Raw genomic sequence first — 18,051 nt, 5'->3', positions numbered from 1 at the left:
CCACATAGGTCCATGACCTCAATATTTTACATTATAACCTTGAACTACATCTTCCCAGTTGTCCCTTTCATCTACAAATGGTTGATCTCCTTAACTTTAATGATTGTTTTTAAATCAGAGACTTTTTTCAGGAGAGGATATTTACAATTTACCTCAATGTGATGGGAATAAAATTCCCTACACATTTGGGAACCCTTGGGATTGCCATTTAATTGATGCGAGAGGATCTCTACAAATGGATAGTGTCCTACACAAGGAAAAAAAAAAATCCTCATAAAGATATTTAAAATAGAAAGCAGTACATTTAATAGCACTGATAGATCTACACAGTTCCTTTTCAAAGTCACATCCCCAATCTGAGTTCATATCTAGAACACATAAATAATTCCTTATCCAGAAAGAAAAAGAAAATAAACCACAAAATGTTTTAGGATAAAATAATTTCCTATGGAAAAAACTCTTTTATAAAAGAATGAAAATAGTGTTTTAATAGAACAAAAATCCTACGATATTTCATAGTATGTATCACTCACACGTGAAGTGTTAAAAAAGTATCTAGAGGGTTTACCTCTATTTTAATTTTGTCATATTTTTGAAAATATATTTACCTATCAGTGATTAAATACATTGTTTATTATGTAATGAAGGTAAGAATGTTTGAGAAATGTAGCCTCAAACAAAACTATCTACCTACAGACTCAAATACTGTCTATGATTTGAAAGGTGGTCAGACAGATGGACACAAACGGCAGAAGGATCTAGCCACATAAAATTTTCTAGAACGCATTCCTGGGTAAATTTAAAGTAGAGCAGAAATTAAGCAACAGGATATCTGAAAAGCTTAATGTCAGGTATCTGTTTATATCATCTAATCTGAAAAGGAATTATAAATGTTATGTCTCTATATTTCTGTCAGTAAGTGTTGGAAAAAAAAATAATATGTATCATTTCACTTAACCAGTTTTACCCTTCAAAAAATACAGTAGGAAAATGTCCTATTTCACTTGGTAATACTTTAAATGTGCTATGAAACTTGGTAATACTTTGTATCTTTTAAAGCTGTGATTTTTTAAAAAATCCTTTATAGACTATACATTTTCTTTGAAATACAACATAGCTTTATATTTCAATATTGACTGGCCTCAATTTCAGCAATTTGGGTAGCCCAGCTCTGAATGAATCTGATATGAGTTTAAAGAAGAAAGTGAGTGATTTAGAATAATGCAGATATATGAAAGTATAAATCGACCTTGAATTTGAAATCATCAACATGAGATGATTGTTTGCACTTCACTACTGAAACTCTGTGGCTTTTTACTCTGTCACATCCTAGGGAGCAAATTTTGAGTATTGATTATGATACATTATATGCTGTTCACCTTACGATTAGACTGTAATTTTGACAGCAGCAGTTCACAGACAGTGAAGAAAATCAGCACTTTTGTACAAGCAGCAGAAACTATGAGCATAAAGTGGACAATGTAACTGCCAAGAGTCATATAAGAATTTATGAAAGAGTGGAATTATTGCTGAAGAAATATAAATAAATAGATAGTAGATAGGTACATAAAAGAGACATAGGCAGTATATAATGAGTGACTAGTTAGGCCAAAAAAAAAAAAATGGACATGGTAAAAAAAAAAAAAGAGAGAGGAAAGAAAGAAAACTAAGTGAAGGGAGAGAGGGAAGGAGAGGAGGAGGAAGGGAGAAAGGAGGGGAGGGGGGGACGAGGGGTTTAAAGGAAGCGCAGTTGTATTGAGGATATTTCTACTATGCATGCCTTCTATTATTTTTTTAACTCCCCTCAATTAACCAAGTGTGTATAATAAAAAATAACACTGTGGAGGGCTTTCTCAAGCCCTAGAACTAAAAAGGTAGATAACAAATCTTTTTTCTGTACCTAAGGGAAAGCTCAATAGATATGTTGAAGTCTAAATGATAGATATGAAAAAGAAGCAGGTTATATAGATAGCCACTATTTGCACAGATTAGATATTTGCATCAAAAAACGTAATTAGAGATGCTAGGCAGAAAACAAATTTGGAGACCCTTGATCCAAGATCCACTTTTTCTTCTGGACCAGTCTGGGATTACAAAGAAATTATTTACCCTCATTCTCATCCTTTCCTTTAGTATAACAGGATTACCCTTTCACAGAGTGCACCCTTTGCCAAGAAAGGCAGGATAATCCAAAAGGTATATAGATGAGAGAAACTAAGAGATAAGTATGTTTATATTGTAAAATGAAAACAATTCTGAAGTCCAATAGCTGGAACTCTAGGCAGTTCTGTCAGTAGAGGAAGTTTACAGTGTCTAGTCTAACCTTGTAAATCTAAAATTTCCTGAAGGATCTTGTGACAATCAGATAAATTTAAATACTTGTTTAGTATTAAGAATCATTTTCTGTACTACTATAATCACATCTGACTATTACACAAGCTTCCAAGAGGGGTGATCTAAACACAATCATCTTACTTGTTTCAATTTTGCATCTTAATTTATATGATTTTTTTTGCAAAAGATAGAGTCACTCAGATGACTATAAGCACTTGCAATTCAGGTGCCCACCATAAACCACACACACATAGACACACATACACATGTATAGATCTTTCTAAGTGTGCAATAAAACTGAGCTTTCTCCAGGAAAGAGTCCAAACAAAATTTAAAAATTCAGATGCATAGCCAATGTACTCCTAAAAATTAAAAATCAGTAACTACCATAAGAGAAATACAGGTAAATGAATAAAATGCACAGGAAAGTTTCACATTTATAATGTAAAGAATAACATATATATATATTATATAAACATTTATAAATATAAAAACATATACAACTTACATATACATAATTTTTATTAAAAATCTCCAATAAAAATATTTTAATGTTTTTCTTTGCCCTACAACTATGAACGTGAATTCTCAGATTGGATAAAAAACTTGACTACTTCTGATTTTAAAATTTTATATAATTCAAATCAATTTAGACATAAAAATATTTGAAACCTACATATTTACATTGGCTGACAAATATAAAAGCTCTGTCTCTGTTTTTTAACCTAGACTAAGTTGTTTTAAAAATTTAATCTTTTTTATAATGATTTTTATTTTTTCCATTATAACTGGTTTATAGTGTCCTGCCAATTTTCTACTATATAGCAAGGTGACCCAGTTACACGTACAGGCATACATTCTTTTTTCTCACACTATCATACTCCATCATAAGTGACTAGATATAGTTCCCAGTGCTATACAGCAGGATCTCATTGATTATCTATTCCAAAGGCAATAGTAAAAACTTAATATTAAAGATATTAAGAAAACAATTATTTTCTTTCAAAAATATACCTTCAAAGGAATAGTCATTGTGAAAGTTACATATATATGAGGAAAAAAGATTTTGGTAAAACATCAAATTATCTGCCCCAACTATATTCAGTTTCCTGGGATACACCATATTGGAAAAGAATATTAAAAAGAATGTACATATGTGTATAACAGTCATTTTGCTGTAGAGCAGAAATTAACACAACTTTGTACATCAACGGAACTTCAGTAAAAAAAAAAATAATTAAAAGTATAAGTTCCCTCGAATTATTGGATTTTAGCGCTCTTCTGCAAAGGTTATCAAACTTTAATATTCACAATGTGATCCTAACCCTTGAACTGTCAATATATCATTGAGTGCTCAGTCATTTCAAGATGGAAAAGGGGCACCAAAAATTACTATGTATAAAATTAAAATTTGAAGTCAAAACACTCTTTAAACTAGCAAGGATTAAGAGAGATAAAGGGGCCTTTGTTCAACATAGTTATTTGGGGAAAAGTCAGGGAGAAAATCTTTGTGTGTTATGACTCAGTGGTGTACACTGCAAAGGAAACAGGGTGAGGGACCAGTCCATACAATATCTTACTTCAGAGTAAACCATCTCTTTATTCTAATCTATCTCAGTCTCAGGAAGAAATTTATTACAAATCAGAAGATAAGCTTATTTTCCCTGTCTTCAAAGCACTATACCACACCACCCAAAGAGAGATACTTGGCAATTAATTTGTTAACACTTAGGGAAATATTAGAAGACATGAAAGGATTTCCTCCCCTTAATTTCAAATCTGACTAATGCCTCTGGAGCCCACATATTTGTACATCTTAAAACATGCATATAGTTTCTAGAATAAGAGTTTCAAATATGCATCTGCTTTAATTTTTATAATGAAGAAATAAATGTCTGTGTCTTAGAAGTCTGAAAACCAACATCCGTAAATCAGAACATCAATGAGGAAGTTCTAAAGTGCTGTGGCCATGGGGGAAGGATATTTGAGAGTTTTCTGTGCTTTATGACAGTCAACAAAATGGTCTTATTGCCGCTTTGTAAACAGCTTTAAATATCTTCTATTAGTGTGGTGGTTGCTACTGTTTCTAACAGTATCTTAAAATTAGAGTTGTTTCCAGGTAGACAACTCTATAAATGGAAGTTCATTTTTCATTTGTTCTCATTTTTCTTTTTTATTTCTAATTTACCTTCTTTCACCAACGTAAGCTTTCATAACACCTAATTAACTGTCTGGGAAAGCAGAGAGCTGGCACCCATCTCTATTTATGGCTGGCCACAAGTGTTCTGGAGAGTAACTCTGCAGAATCTAAAGTAGATGCCCATCACAGATGATCTACCAGTAAACAATGACAAGCCAGGACCTTAGACTGACAGTTCATGTGTACCAATTTTCTACTGAAAGGCTTTAATGACATAACTGCAGCTTGCTATACTGCCTTTTTTCTATCTTCAGCACACACACAAACACACAAACACCATTTCACACATGTATACACAATTTTGTATAAGCACAACAAATTACAATTAGTCTCAATATATTCTAACATATCAGAGAAAAAATACAAATATGAAAACAGAAATCTCATTGGAATACAGTCTACCAAACCTCTAATAAAATGTTGCTTTCAGTAAATTGACATAATTTACAACCTCCTGTGAACAGACACTTTTCTACCATAAATAGTTCTTTCCCTTTTTGGCAATGTTGATCATTATTGACTTCCCTTTACCATCCTATAAACACTTTACACTTGTCATGATGATAGGCTGAGTCATTCCATATAAATGACACCTTAACAATGTATATTCATTCAAATGACTTCTATTTATGATGTCTATGTCCCATTTGAGAGTATATTAATTAAAAAGAAAATTTCAGACCAACAAAGACCTACTGCTCAGTGTAGGAAACTACTCAGTATTCTGTAATAACCTATATGGAAAAGAATCTGAAAAGAATGGATATATGTATATGTATAACTGAATCACTTTGCTGTGCACCTGAAATGAACACCGCATTGTAAAGCCATTATACTCCAACTTAAAAAGTATGCAATAAAAAATAAACCTACTGATTTCACTTTCTCTGACTCTGAGAGGGGTAAACATTTCAGTGTCAATATTGTTTCTAGAGACAGTGTTGGACCATTGTCTCAAAAGTTTTTGCCCTGTGTGGAAAAAAATGGAAGGGAGTAACCCAATGTTATAATTTAATCACACACTTTTCTTCCTGCTAGTGTTCATATGACTTTCAGGCTTAATTTTAGCATAATTTTTAATAAGTTTGGCATATCACTTATGCAGGGAAGAAAAGGGAAGGGCAAGGGAAGATATGGCATCAGAGAACAATCAATTTTTTTTAGCTAAGCAATCTTTTACCTTATATTTCCCATGTTTCTTACTTGTACACAGTGATCTGGGGTGTTTTACTAATCAGGAAACTGATACACAAATATGCACATATTTTGTTACAATATACTCATTTGCTCATTTCATGAGGAGGCTTGTACACATACTGACAGTGATACAATGACAAAACTTTAGAGGGTAGAGGACACCAGGAACTTAAATAATTTCCCAATAATTGGCCATAAGAAATCAGAGTTTAGAACCATAGTTCACATAATAAAAATACTGTGAGAGAAACGTATATATTTTTAGGTGAAAGCACTGCCAATCTGGCTTCCAGATTTTACCTTGGTTGTGAAATGCCATTCTATCTGCTGTTGATCGGCGGAGAGCACATTTTGAAGAAGTTATTATAATGCTATCAAATAGTCAAACCATGGCAGCTTTGAAGTGCCAATCCTCTGGCGTGCACCTGCAGCACACAATGCTTCTGAACGTGTCGCCACGGCTGCATTCAGACACCAGAAACCACTGGCCTCTATCACATTCAACTGAATCCAATTGCAGCTGGGTATTTGGAGCGCTTGGAGAATTTGCACTTACAATCCAGTGCACCTGTACACCTTCAGGGATGGTCTGAAGTGTTTGTGACCCTTTGGACATAACAATAGGTGTACCAGAATGAATTTTCTGGCATGTATATTGACAACCATATATAATGCTCTGAGATGAAGGAAAATGAAATGAAAGGAAACATATGTTAAGGAATGAAAGCAAAAAGATATAAGGAAATCTGATATGAAAGCACCAGAAATATAAGGTGAGAACCTAAACCATGCATGGGGAACCTATAGCACGTATATAATTGAGTCCTCTGGCACACTGTTCTGAAATTAACATTCAAAATTTAGCTGCTTCCCTCCCACCCCAAACCCATACATAGATGGAGCCATCATCTGGGGCAGCAGCAGATGCTTGGGAGTGAAGGCACAGATAAATGGGGCCATCTCGTTCTTAACAGGTACCCAGAGGAGAACTGGCTGTACTAAACGGAACAGGTCTCATTATTATTATTATTATTATTTTTTGAGAAAGAGACGCTGAAATAACCTTTCAAAGAAAAAATAATACCACCCAAACGCCCCACCAGAGTAAAGACAGCTCAGATTCAGTGGGAGAAACAGATGTATATAATTCAGCAGTTAAAGAAATTACACTCAATCATTCACAAGGTAAGGATGAGCTAAGCACCAAATCTGTGCCTGGAAAGTTTTTAAGTAAAGATGTCTTCTATAGAATATTGTGGAAGAGTGCTGTGTCTGGTAAAAATTTGTGGCCAATGAATCTATGTCTACCCATCTCTAAAATGCCTGAGTCTGGAAGAGTGTATCTCTTCACCAAGGAGTTTACATTTTGATAGGAAATTAGAAACTTCATGTAAAACCAGCATAGGGGTATAATTCATGATCAACTACATTTTGAACTGTGTAATATTAATGTCAAGCAACAGAAATACAGAGAAAAGAGTGGACTGTAATAATGTGAAAGGCTTTACATAGGAGGTGGTGTTTGATTTGCAATTCAAAAAATGATTAGGGTTTCAACAGATAGTGGAGAGCAGGGTCAGGGCACCCCAGGAAAAGAGATGAGAAAGTAAAACAATTGCCACCTAGAAGTGTGCATTTCACAGGGTAATAAAGAGACTAGCTTTATAGATTGAAGGAAGTATGTTGCAGTGCCAAAAATAAAATTATGTAGGGAAAATCGGTTAGAATTTAAAAGAAAATGGAAAAGTTCTGAATAAAAGACAAATTTAGTTAACAGGCAATGGAGCACTAACATAATTATTTGAGTAGTTCATTGTAAATCTCAGAAGATTCTTGAAATATGCAGGTGATTCATTGGAATATATGCAACAGCATTTAAGAATATATAAAAAAACTGGGATGGCTGCAGGGCAAGGAGTATTCAAACCAGCATTTATTTCTGGAAACAGATATCTAGAGTTTTGTTCCCAACCATGATATTTCCAACAGAGCACAAAGAACCTGTCACAGTCATTCCAACTCCCGTGCTACCCATTTCTGCTTGAATCTCATCCCACTTCTCCTAAACGAAAGAAAGTCTTAATGTATTCAACTGATATTATACACTAACAACCTAAGTCCTGCACTTTGTAATTTTGCATTTGAAACAGATTTTTCTTCCTACATCTACTTTACCTGTCTTCCTGCTTTCTTGAGTTTGCCGTTATTATTAATCAACCATAAGACTGCATATGATTATGTATGAGAAAGATTCAAGGATTCTAGAAGGCCAGAAGAGGGAAGGTCTGGAAGAAAGAAGATCATTATAGGTAGTGAGAGAAGTAATAACTACTCCTACAAGGCAAGGAAAATGGCCACAGTAAGGAAAATGTTGACTCTCCAAAGATTTTCAAAGTTTATTCTGGATATCAAGAAGTATAAATAAAAAAAAGAAAATTCCTGAAAATGTTCCCCCAAATAAGCATTTCCATTGTGGACAAAGATAATGACACCAATTCCCTATTGAATTAGATGTTCTAGTGTTGCTCTCTAACTCTAGAAGTGTTTTTTTTTTTTTTAATCTGTTTGCCTCATTGAGTTCCTTATACCCCTTGAGAGTCAAGATCATGGTACTTCTTTCATGCTCCATTCCTTGAGAACACACATTAATAGTCATACTACTGAATTTGAACAGAATGATCTCATTGATGTAAAGGATGATTAACTACAAATTACTCATTTCAAAACCATTCATTCATGAGGGTATAATATCAGTTTTCAGAATGACCCCAGGACCTAAACAAAGTTATACATAACAGCTCTCTTTTGCTATGAGATATATAACATTTCAAGTAACATCAAATTTGCTTGTTGAATACCATAGTCATATACAAATCCAAAGCTCTCCATTTATTATTGAGGGTTTCATTTTAAATAAGTAATAATAATAAAAATAAATAAATTAATTAATTAAATAAATAAATTAAATAAATCCCACCTGACATGTATCCACTAAAACATGGAGGTCGGACTATTTCCCGCGAGGGAATTTTTTTTTTTAATTAGTGACACTGTTATTTGAAATTGAAGCCTATATTTAAGTAATCATCTTTTTTATAATTTTTAATTATGGAAAATATTGAGTATCCTGAAAACATACACCTCAGCATCTGTAAGTTTCCTTCTTCGTTCTTGGGTTTTCTCCTTTTGTTTTTTTTATTTTCTCCTTCATTGTTGGGTCAAATGTGCCAGGTTCTCTCTTTTGTTTTAAGGTAGCTGCCTCTGTATTTCATACTTTATCTGATAGCTGTCATCAATATGTGAATTAATTAAAAAGTCTTTGTCATTTTAAAATCTTGTATGGGTTAAAGGAGCTTCCATAAAGTCCTGATTTATATGCAATGAGAAAGTCATGCTGCTCTGGCATGCAGTAGTTAGTAAAAGCTATTTGGTTTACAAGGACAAATTTAAAATTCCAGCAACTTAAATAATACTGTGAATTTCAGACTCAAGACTATTTAAATATGCTGCTATGGAGAAGATGTTTTCCTTATGCTTTTCTTGCTTGTGTATGCTAACCCCATCTCTGATAATGATACCATTTTTGATGACATGGATGAATACATCTGAAATTCAAGTCATTCTGCTAGCAAAGTGGTAATCCTGTAAGGAAGGTCAATGAAAACATGCCTATTAAGCCAAACTCTTTGTAAGAAGCAAGATTGTGTTATTAAGGTTTTTCTCTCCTGACTGCTATCTGATTTCTGTTGGGATATATATCTATTTACCAGTTTAAATCCCACTGTTCACCATGTGTTTAGCACTTGTTTGTTTTCAATTGCTGGAGACAAGCAAACAGAAATGGAATCATTTTCAGCAATCTCAGAAAACAGTTAATTCAGATGCAACTAATCCTCTGCTACTTATTATTTAGTAATCAACGCCTGCCAATAGGATTTGGGAGTTCCAGAAGATGGAATTTTTAAAAAAGATTTTAATACTATTATATTTTTAATGACATTCTCATCTCCAAAAGCTTCTCATTAAGTTCATAGACCTCTACTCTAGAGATAGATCTAAAGTTTCAGTTAAGTTTCCTTAAATTAAGTGGACATGATTCCAAAAGAACAGATGGGTGCCTCATTCAGATCAGTATTTTAAAAAATGTAATTTTTTTAAAGAAATAAGTAATACAAAAAATGTTTTAAGATTTAAAGTGGGAAGATATATATGAAACTCTACTTTTCCACAAATAATTCCTACAAAAGTTAATGTTATAATAATTTTAAAGTAAATGGAATCTCAATATCCTCAGTATGCACTTATGCACATATACAAATGATAATAAATGTGCATTTTCACCAAAAAATGCCTCTCGTGAAATGAAATATTTTTGAGAGAACTGCTAAAATTGATAGTGTCCCAAAGATAAATTTAGAATAAAATATAGGCTGTTTGAACCTAAACAATTTGACCTTGATTTTACTAAGACAATTTCCACAAAGTTGCTAATACTACCACTATTATTGCTACTGTTATTATAGTATATATGTTTATATATTTTATATATTATAGTATACACACACACACACACACATATATATATGGAAAGGAGAAATAATTTTGGCATTTTAAGTAAAGACAGTTCTTGTAATTACTTCTCTAAAGCCATACAGTTATTATCTTCACTGTGCTGCATTTATTGGAAGCCAGTGTTTTTTGCCCTGTATGAATGGGTCATCCCAAGAATGAAAATTTAAACAAAATCAATATACTCAATATCCATGTGCTACAGTAAATATACAGAAGTATATCTTGTAATGGGTTTTACTGGCAATGACAAGCCATTTTTCTAGTAACAGCTTTAATATTTTGCAATCATTAAAACACACCGAATCAAAGAAGAAACTGAGTAAAAAAGGTCAGGAAACCCCCATATAGAAAGAGGCCTTCTGGATCATGCTGCTATGTAATCAAATCAAGGGTCAAAAAGTTATTGGAGAAGACTATCCTTGAATTAGAGCAAAGATTTTATTAAAATGTGTTTTAAAAGGATATGAAAGCGTATCCATACATAATGCAGTTATAAACATCAAAAGGTGTTTACAATGGTGTGTTAAATACTTTCTTATCTTGGAGAGCATTTTCTGAGATTTAATTGATAATCAACTAGACCCAGAGAAAAGAACAGATGATAAAAATAAAATGTAAGCTCCATGAGTAGTAATAACAGGGAAATAAATATAAATATATGAGAATTTATTTTATTTTCAGATTTATAATCTAAAACTACTTGAAAAGGAAATTCATATTGACATCTCAAGGAGATTCACTGAGATAGTCTTTTCTAATTTGGGCATGCTATATTTGAGTTCTTCCCTTTAAAAATATGTATGCTCAATCTTAGAAAGAAGTGATCCTTTGTGCTGTCAAATCTATTTTTGAGTAGCTGCCTAACGATTTCCATGGTCATAATGAAAAAGGTTATAATCTGAACTACTCAGTTTGTTTTTCAAAGCCCTCCGTAATCTGACCCAAACAAATCTGCTAGATAATTCTATCACTAAAAAAAGAACAAATTGTAACAAGTAAATTTGCATACATTCTTTCATAGAAAATCTTTTTGTAAGCTTTAAGAAAACGGCAGCAATCTTGTAATTGAACTCTAAAATTCCTTTAGAGCATTGCACAATTGAAGTCAGTTGGAGAATGCAGAACCTATTACTGGATATATAGTTAGGATTAAATCTGCTTGAATTTGAGAAAGTATCATCTTAACCTTAAATTTTTAGGTAACATTTTAATTTTTCTGGTTCACATGAGTGTGTTTCTTTATCTAAGATTATCTAGCATTAGCATTAAAATCCAAGATGCATGCTAAATTAAAATTCAATTTAACTTATTTGACCTGCCAAATTTCTCATAAAATATTTATTTTAACATTTATTCAGTGAATTGATAAAAAGTGTACATGATCACAAAAGAAAATTACCTAACTAATTATTATTGTAAATATAGTAATTGAGATACGTAATATTATAAAATGGAAAAACTACTAAGTAAGATGTACTTGGAAAACAGAACTCCTATTTACTGTGTGGTTGTTTTGTTTTAAACATATATATATATATAATTTTCCATAAAATTACGAAGATAAATGATGTGAGTTTAAGCATTTATTTAAAAAGTACAGTCTAACATATATAACTCATTGAACCACCTGCTGTCTGTAAATGTAAAAACTGTAGCTATAGAAACCACATATTTGGGAGACAGTGATTTAAACAAAAAGGTACAGTTATTCTTATTATTTTATAACATACATACATGATTATTATAATATATAATTATAGTGTAATGATAATCAAGGAATAAAATCTATATTAAATCTATATGCAGGAAAAGATTACACTCGATAAGCTCCAATAATTGAGTTCTAATTGAAGAATTTTTTACAGCATATATGTTAATGGAAAATGTTCACAAGCTTCACTAACTTGACACTTTAAAATATATATATTAGTCTGAAACAGTAAGATAACTACAATACGTCAGACAACTGTCAACAAAGAAATACAACTAAAAAGCAAGCATTCATAACCTTATGCATGCCCCCTTTGTGCATGTGATAAAAAACACATTCCTATACCAGATAGAAATGAATGGAAAGAGCCTTGCCTCAGAGAAAATCCTTTCAAGAATCATTTAGTGGGTATTAAACAAAAAAGGCCTAATGCACTTAATAACACCTTCTGGTTTTCCTCAGCCACAGTTCCCAGATGGCTCTGTATTTCAAGTTGGAAGCTGGCCATGGCAAAGCACAGGTGTGTGCCTGTGTGCATATACACACATAAACTGGGAATATCAACATGAACAGAAAACGGAGCTCAGAATAGGAGAGGAGATATTTAAGACTACCTAAAATACTAGACAAAAATTGATATTCTAAAAGCTAAAATGCAGAGTTCCCACAGTGGTACAGTGAGTTATGAATCCAACTGCAGTGGCTTGAGTGACTGCAGAGATGTGGGTTCGATCCCTACCCCAGAGCAGTGGATTAAAGGATCTGGCATTACTTCAGCCCCAGAACTTCCACATGCCATGGGTGTGGCCATAAAAAAAATAAAATAAATAAAAATAATAAAAGCTAAAATGCTCTATGGATATAGATATTATCTTTGAGTTTAATTTTTACAGAACTGAGAAATAAAACTCTTTCCCCACTAATTATAATTAAGTAAATATGAAATCACATTATTTAAGGGTAACAAGGCAGATTTTACATAGGTGTGTGTGTGAATGTGTGTGTGTTTGTGTATACACACCCACATCGTAAACATCCCAGCTCATCCTCCAAAATCAGAATCATGCAAAACTTTTTTGACTCCAACGTTATGTGTCTAAGGCCTTCACTTTTATATTGTCTCCAATCTCCACTCATTTCTACAGAAAATAATACAACTTCTTTTCTTTTTCTGTCATGAATAAAGCTACGCCAGTAAATATAACAATGGTTGTTAGACTGCTATACCAGACATGTATATTTTATAAGCACAGCAATATTATATATATAATGTATACATGAATCTATGTGAGGATGATTTGTAAAGATTTTGCAAAGTACTGTGAAAAGTTGTCTTTAATATACGTCTACAAAATAACAGTTAATGTGAAGTGTAATTGCAGAATTTAGGGAATGAGTTTCTCGGGTGATACAATTCTTCAGGATATAGAGAAGTTTGCTCTATACCCACAACTAACATCCAGGAACAATAATCAATTCCCCTTTCCTCTTCCAGCCCACTTTTCATTCCATCAATTTCTTCCTTAGCATTTCCTACACAATATCCAAAGTGAAATGAATACAAGTGATAGATTTTTTATACTAAATAATTAAGAACTGAGCCACTTAAACTCGCTTAAGAATAATAAATATGAAAAAACCAATATAAGTGAATATTTAGATTCTCTTTTCAACTCTTAACATTACACATCTTTTTCCTGATAGACTAATAATATCAACACAGATATAACAGGATAAATACTTATTTACTATGCTAAAAATAAAGCCTACAAGTTCTGCATATATATATATAAGGATATATGTGTATATATCTATATACAATATAGATATACATATATATATTATATATATAATGTATGTGTATATAGTCCTATGAGTGCCATCATCTAACAAGTAAAATTCGGATTACAGAGAAGAAAGCTAGCAGATGAAGAAATTGCTCACCTGGAGGAAGCAGATCAACAGACTGAAGTCTACTTGTGATGGTGTGTAGGGTGAGGATAGCAAAGGAAAGCAAAGTCGGGAATGCTTGAAAAATAAAATATTTTTAGTTAACAAATAGAAAAGCCAAGTGGGAAAATAGGGCCAATTGAATCAGGAATCCTTCTATATCAATTTCAAATTGTATATTAAAATTCTTTAGACTGATCAGTCCCTAAAGAGATGGTTTATTGGTATTTCCCCAGATACAAAAGAATTAATCTTATTGGAAGAAAATTACTTTGGGGGAGTATTTCAGTTTAGATGAGATAAAAACAATGCAAATTAACTATATGAATGCCTGGGTCAATGGGGAAATACTTTCATGATAATGATGGATACATTTTTCCTAAATATAACTTTTCAATAGTAAGTAGAAGTTGTAAACAAGCAGGAACCAAAACTAAACTTGCAAACTGTCTAATATCCCTAGAAAGCAAGGCTTTAATAATTTTTTTTTTGCTGCATCTTATTCTTAGTTACACAATGTGTATTGTCTGGAACTTAAAACAACAATTTGTAATTTATTTAGCATTTTACTTAGTTGCCTAGAAACTTTCAATATTTTAAAAGAATACTGACATTAATAATGAGAAATATATATGTTTCTGTAACAATGTCTCCTCTTTTTTCACCAACATAAAACAGTTAAGTAATATGAAATTAAGGGAAATGCAGCATTTTTGGTTTTGTTTTACTTTTTCTGAACCTTAAAGTTAGGTATATGATGGAAGTGTATATGATCACTTTCTTCAACTAAAAAAAAGAACATTTTGTTTGCATTAATGTTATTGAAATGTATAGTGAATATATGAAACCGGATGATGATTAAAAGGCCTGCCAAAAAATGCCTCTTGGTGAGCAAAAGTAGCTTTATTTCCTAAACAGTCTCCTTTTCTTATTTCTAACCTTGATTCAACATCTGTCCTTTGCCCTTCTCCTGAAATGTAATTATGCAGGATTCCAATGTAAAACAGGTTGAATACTTAATAACAGGCAGCTCAAACATTTTCTCCACACTGCTGCCCTACAGATGTTTCTTTTTTTTTTTCTTTTTTCCCCTTGGCTTCGTGTTTAATTTGTTTATGTTTCTCTCCTACTCTTAAAGCATATTCCCATAACAGATGGAAAGACCTGAAAATAAGTCTGCCTCGTGCACATGTTTAAATAATGCCTATTGTGATATTTAACACAGTAGAGAGAATAAAGATACACAGAATATGTGTTTAGGGAAGGAAAATAATTAATCTGTAAGTTACCTTGTTACTATATTCCATTTTAAATTCTGAAGAGAGAATCTAATCCTTGCCAAAGTCACAGGAGAAAAAGTTACAGTCTACAACTTCCATTTATTTATTTATTTTTTTTAGGGTTGCACCCGCAGCATTTGGACATTCCTAGGCTAGGGGTCTAATCAGAGCTGGAGCTGCTGGCCTACTCCATAGCCACAGCAGGGTGGGATCTAAGCCACATCTGCAACCTACACCATAGCTCAGAGGGCAGGATCCTTAACCTACTGACCGAGGCCAGGGATCAAACCCATGTCCTCATGTTTACTAATTGGGTTCATTACTGCTAAGCCACAATGGGTACTCCCAACTTTCATTTATTTTTATGTTACCAGACTCATTTGTCTTTTTGCATTTGACATGATTCTCTTACATTTTGGGGCCTACCAGAAATTGGACTTTTTTCTCTCCACTGACCATTTTACTGTGCAGAAGTTACTTTACATTCACTTCATAATGAGCCAATCTCAGAAATCAATATCTCACATTTTTAGATAGCTTCAAAACATATCTTCTATTTCTTAAAATAATATAACCAATGTCACATAAGTTGTAGGGCTTCTTTATTTAGAAAAATACATCTCACCCAAACTGGGGAAAAAAAAAAAGTGACTAGAGGTCATACAATGGGTTGGATATTGTTCCCTAATACAGAACATCAGAATTAGGGTACTTGCAGATGAAATTATTTAAGATGAGGTCATCCTGAATTAGAGTGGGCCCTAATCCAAACTCTAGGGTCCTTGTAAGAGAAGTAAGAGACACAGAGACTGTCATACAGGGGTAACACTTCCATGAAAATGGAAGTTAAGATTGGAATGGTGGCAACCACCAAAAGCTAGCTAGGGACAAGGAAGAGTCCTTCCCTAGAGCCATCAGAAAGGATGGCCCTGCTGATGGCTTGATTTTGGACTTCTGACCTCAAGAAATGTGAGAAAATAAATTTCTATTGTTTTAAGTCATTTTGTTTATGGTATTTTGTTATGGTAGCTTTAGGAAACCCATACTAATTTTGGTACCAGATATGAAATGTTACTATTAACAAACAAATAGCTAAATATGTGAATGTGACTTTGGAATTGGGCAATGGCTATAAAGATAGAAGAGTTTTAGATGCATGTTTTTAAAAAAGCCTACATTTTCTTAAGGAAACTGTTGGAAGAAATATGGCCAACTTGAAGAGAAAGAAGCAGATATGGAATGAAATGCAGGTACAATGACTCTAAGGATACCAGGAGGGTGGGTTAAGGTGGGGAGGGTTAAGAAACCTTAAAGGACAGAGCATTAAAACACGATAAGACATAGAGGATCATTTTCAGACCTTGAAACCTCTAAAATTGACCTTCTGTGTCACCTACTTCCTTTAGACTAGGAACCCCTTATTCCTGTCATTTTCTCTTTCACAATGAGGGTGTCTAGCCTGTGTCTGTTCCATCACTGTATTGTAGAAGCAGGTAACTTGCTTCCTAGTCTGATAGGTCTATGGAAAGAGAGGAATGCTGTCCTAGGATGGACCATACCATGCCTGATTTAGATTTGGGACTTAGAATTTATGCTGGAAAGAGGTAAGACATTTGGATGATGTTGAAAGGGGTGAATGAATTTTGCAAATGGGATGGAGGTGAATTGAGGGCCAGAGGGTAGACTGGGTTAAATTAGCATCCCCTGCCCCCAAATTCATGTCCACCTAGAAAATCAGAATGTGATTTTATTTAGAAAGAGGATCTTTGCAGATAGAATCATTTAAGAAGAGGTCAGTGAATATGAGGGGAAGTCCTAATTGAATGACTGGCATCCTTATAGGAAGAGAAAAAAGAGACACTGTGACAGTTAAACAAGGAAAACACCATGAGACCATGGAGGTAGACATGAGAGTGATGTGTCTGGGATGGCCAGCAGCCACCAGACAGAAGAGGAGAAGAAATGTCCTCCCTGGAGCTATGACAGCACATGACCCTGTTGACACCTTGATTTGAGGGTGTAGTTCCAGAACTGTGAGGAAATTAATTTCTGCTGTTTTAAGCCACCCAGTTGAGCAGTATTTTGTTACAGTAACCCCAGGAAACTAATGCATAGTCAAAAAGCAAACTTAAAATATAAAATACCCAGATAACTGTCAAAATAGTAATGGGGCAAGTTAAAACAGATTCTAGAAAAGTAAATATATGTATATACAGAGAGAGAGAGAGAGATACAAATGAATAAAATATTGTCTTCTATATTATGGTTCATTAATAAACTAAATTTGGTATATGAGATAAGCACTTAAATCAGTAAAATTGATGCTGCTGGGTAGGAGACAACTGAAATCACCCAGGAAAATGTGTGTGTATATTTGTGTGTGTGTACACATGTGTGACTTCCAAATCTTACCAAAAACTTTGAAGCAGAATATTTTCTTAAAATTCTTGCCAATTAAAAACTCTTTGTGCTTATTTCCTAAGATTGCTAGGATTTCTCTTTTCAGTTTGTATTACTCTTAATTTTTATGTATATGTATCACATTTTAATACCATCTGCATCACAACTTTACTTAAAATTTCCAAGCATATTAGAGGACTAATAAACCAAATGTGTTGCTCTAGGTACATGGATGCTTGTGCATGAGTATTTGGATTAACAATGAAAAGAGAAACAATGTCTTATAAGACGAAAATACATCTCCATATTTGGCCTCAAAGACATGTATATTTTAGTGAGAAACTTACTGTGGATAATATGAATAGATTATTTAAATCCACAGATAGTCAGTGTTATCTCAAGCCATA

General features: G+C 33.2%; 1 protein-coding gene across 1 annotated transcript in view; it reads right to left on the bottom strand.

Annotated features, from left to right (window-relative positions):
* The window catches only part of PCDH17 (protocadherin 17), a 99,338-nt gene that overhangs the window by 5,599 nt on the left and 75,688 nt on the right, over nucleotides 1-18,051 (bottom strand). The window lies entirely within an intron of this gene.

This window comes from Phacochoerus africanus, chromosome 13, assembly GCF_016906955.1.
Source record: "Phacochoerus africanus isolate WHEZ1 chromosome 13, ROS_Pafr_v1, whole genome shotgun sequence".
Classification (NCBI taxonomy): domain Eukaryota; kingdom Metazoa; phylum Chordata; class Mammalia; order Artiodactyla; family Suidae; genus Phacochoerus; species Phacochoerus africanus.
This window is presented reverse-complemented; position numbering and strand designations above follow the sequence as displayed.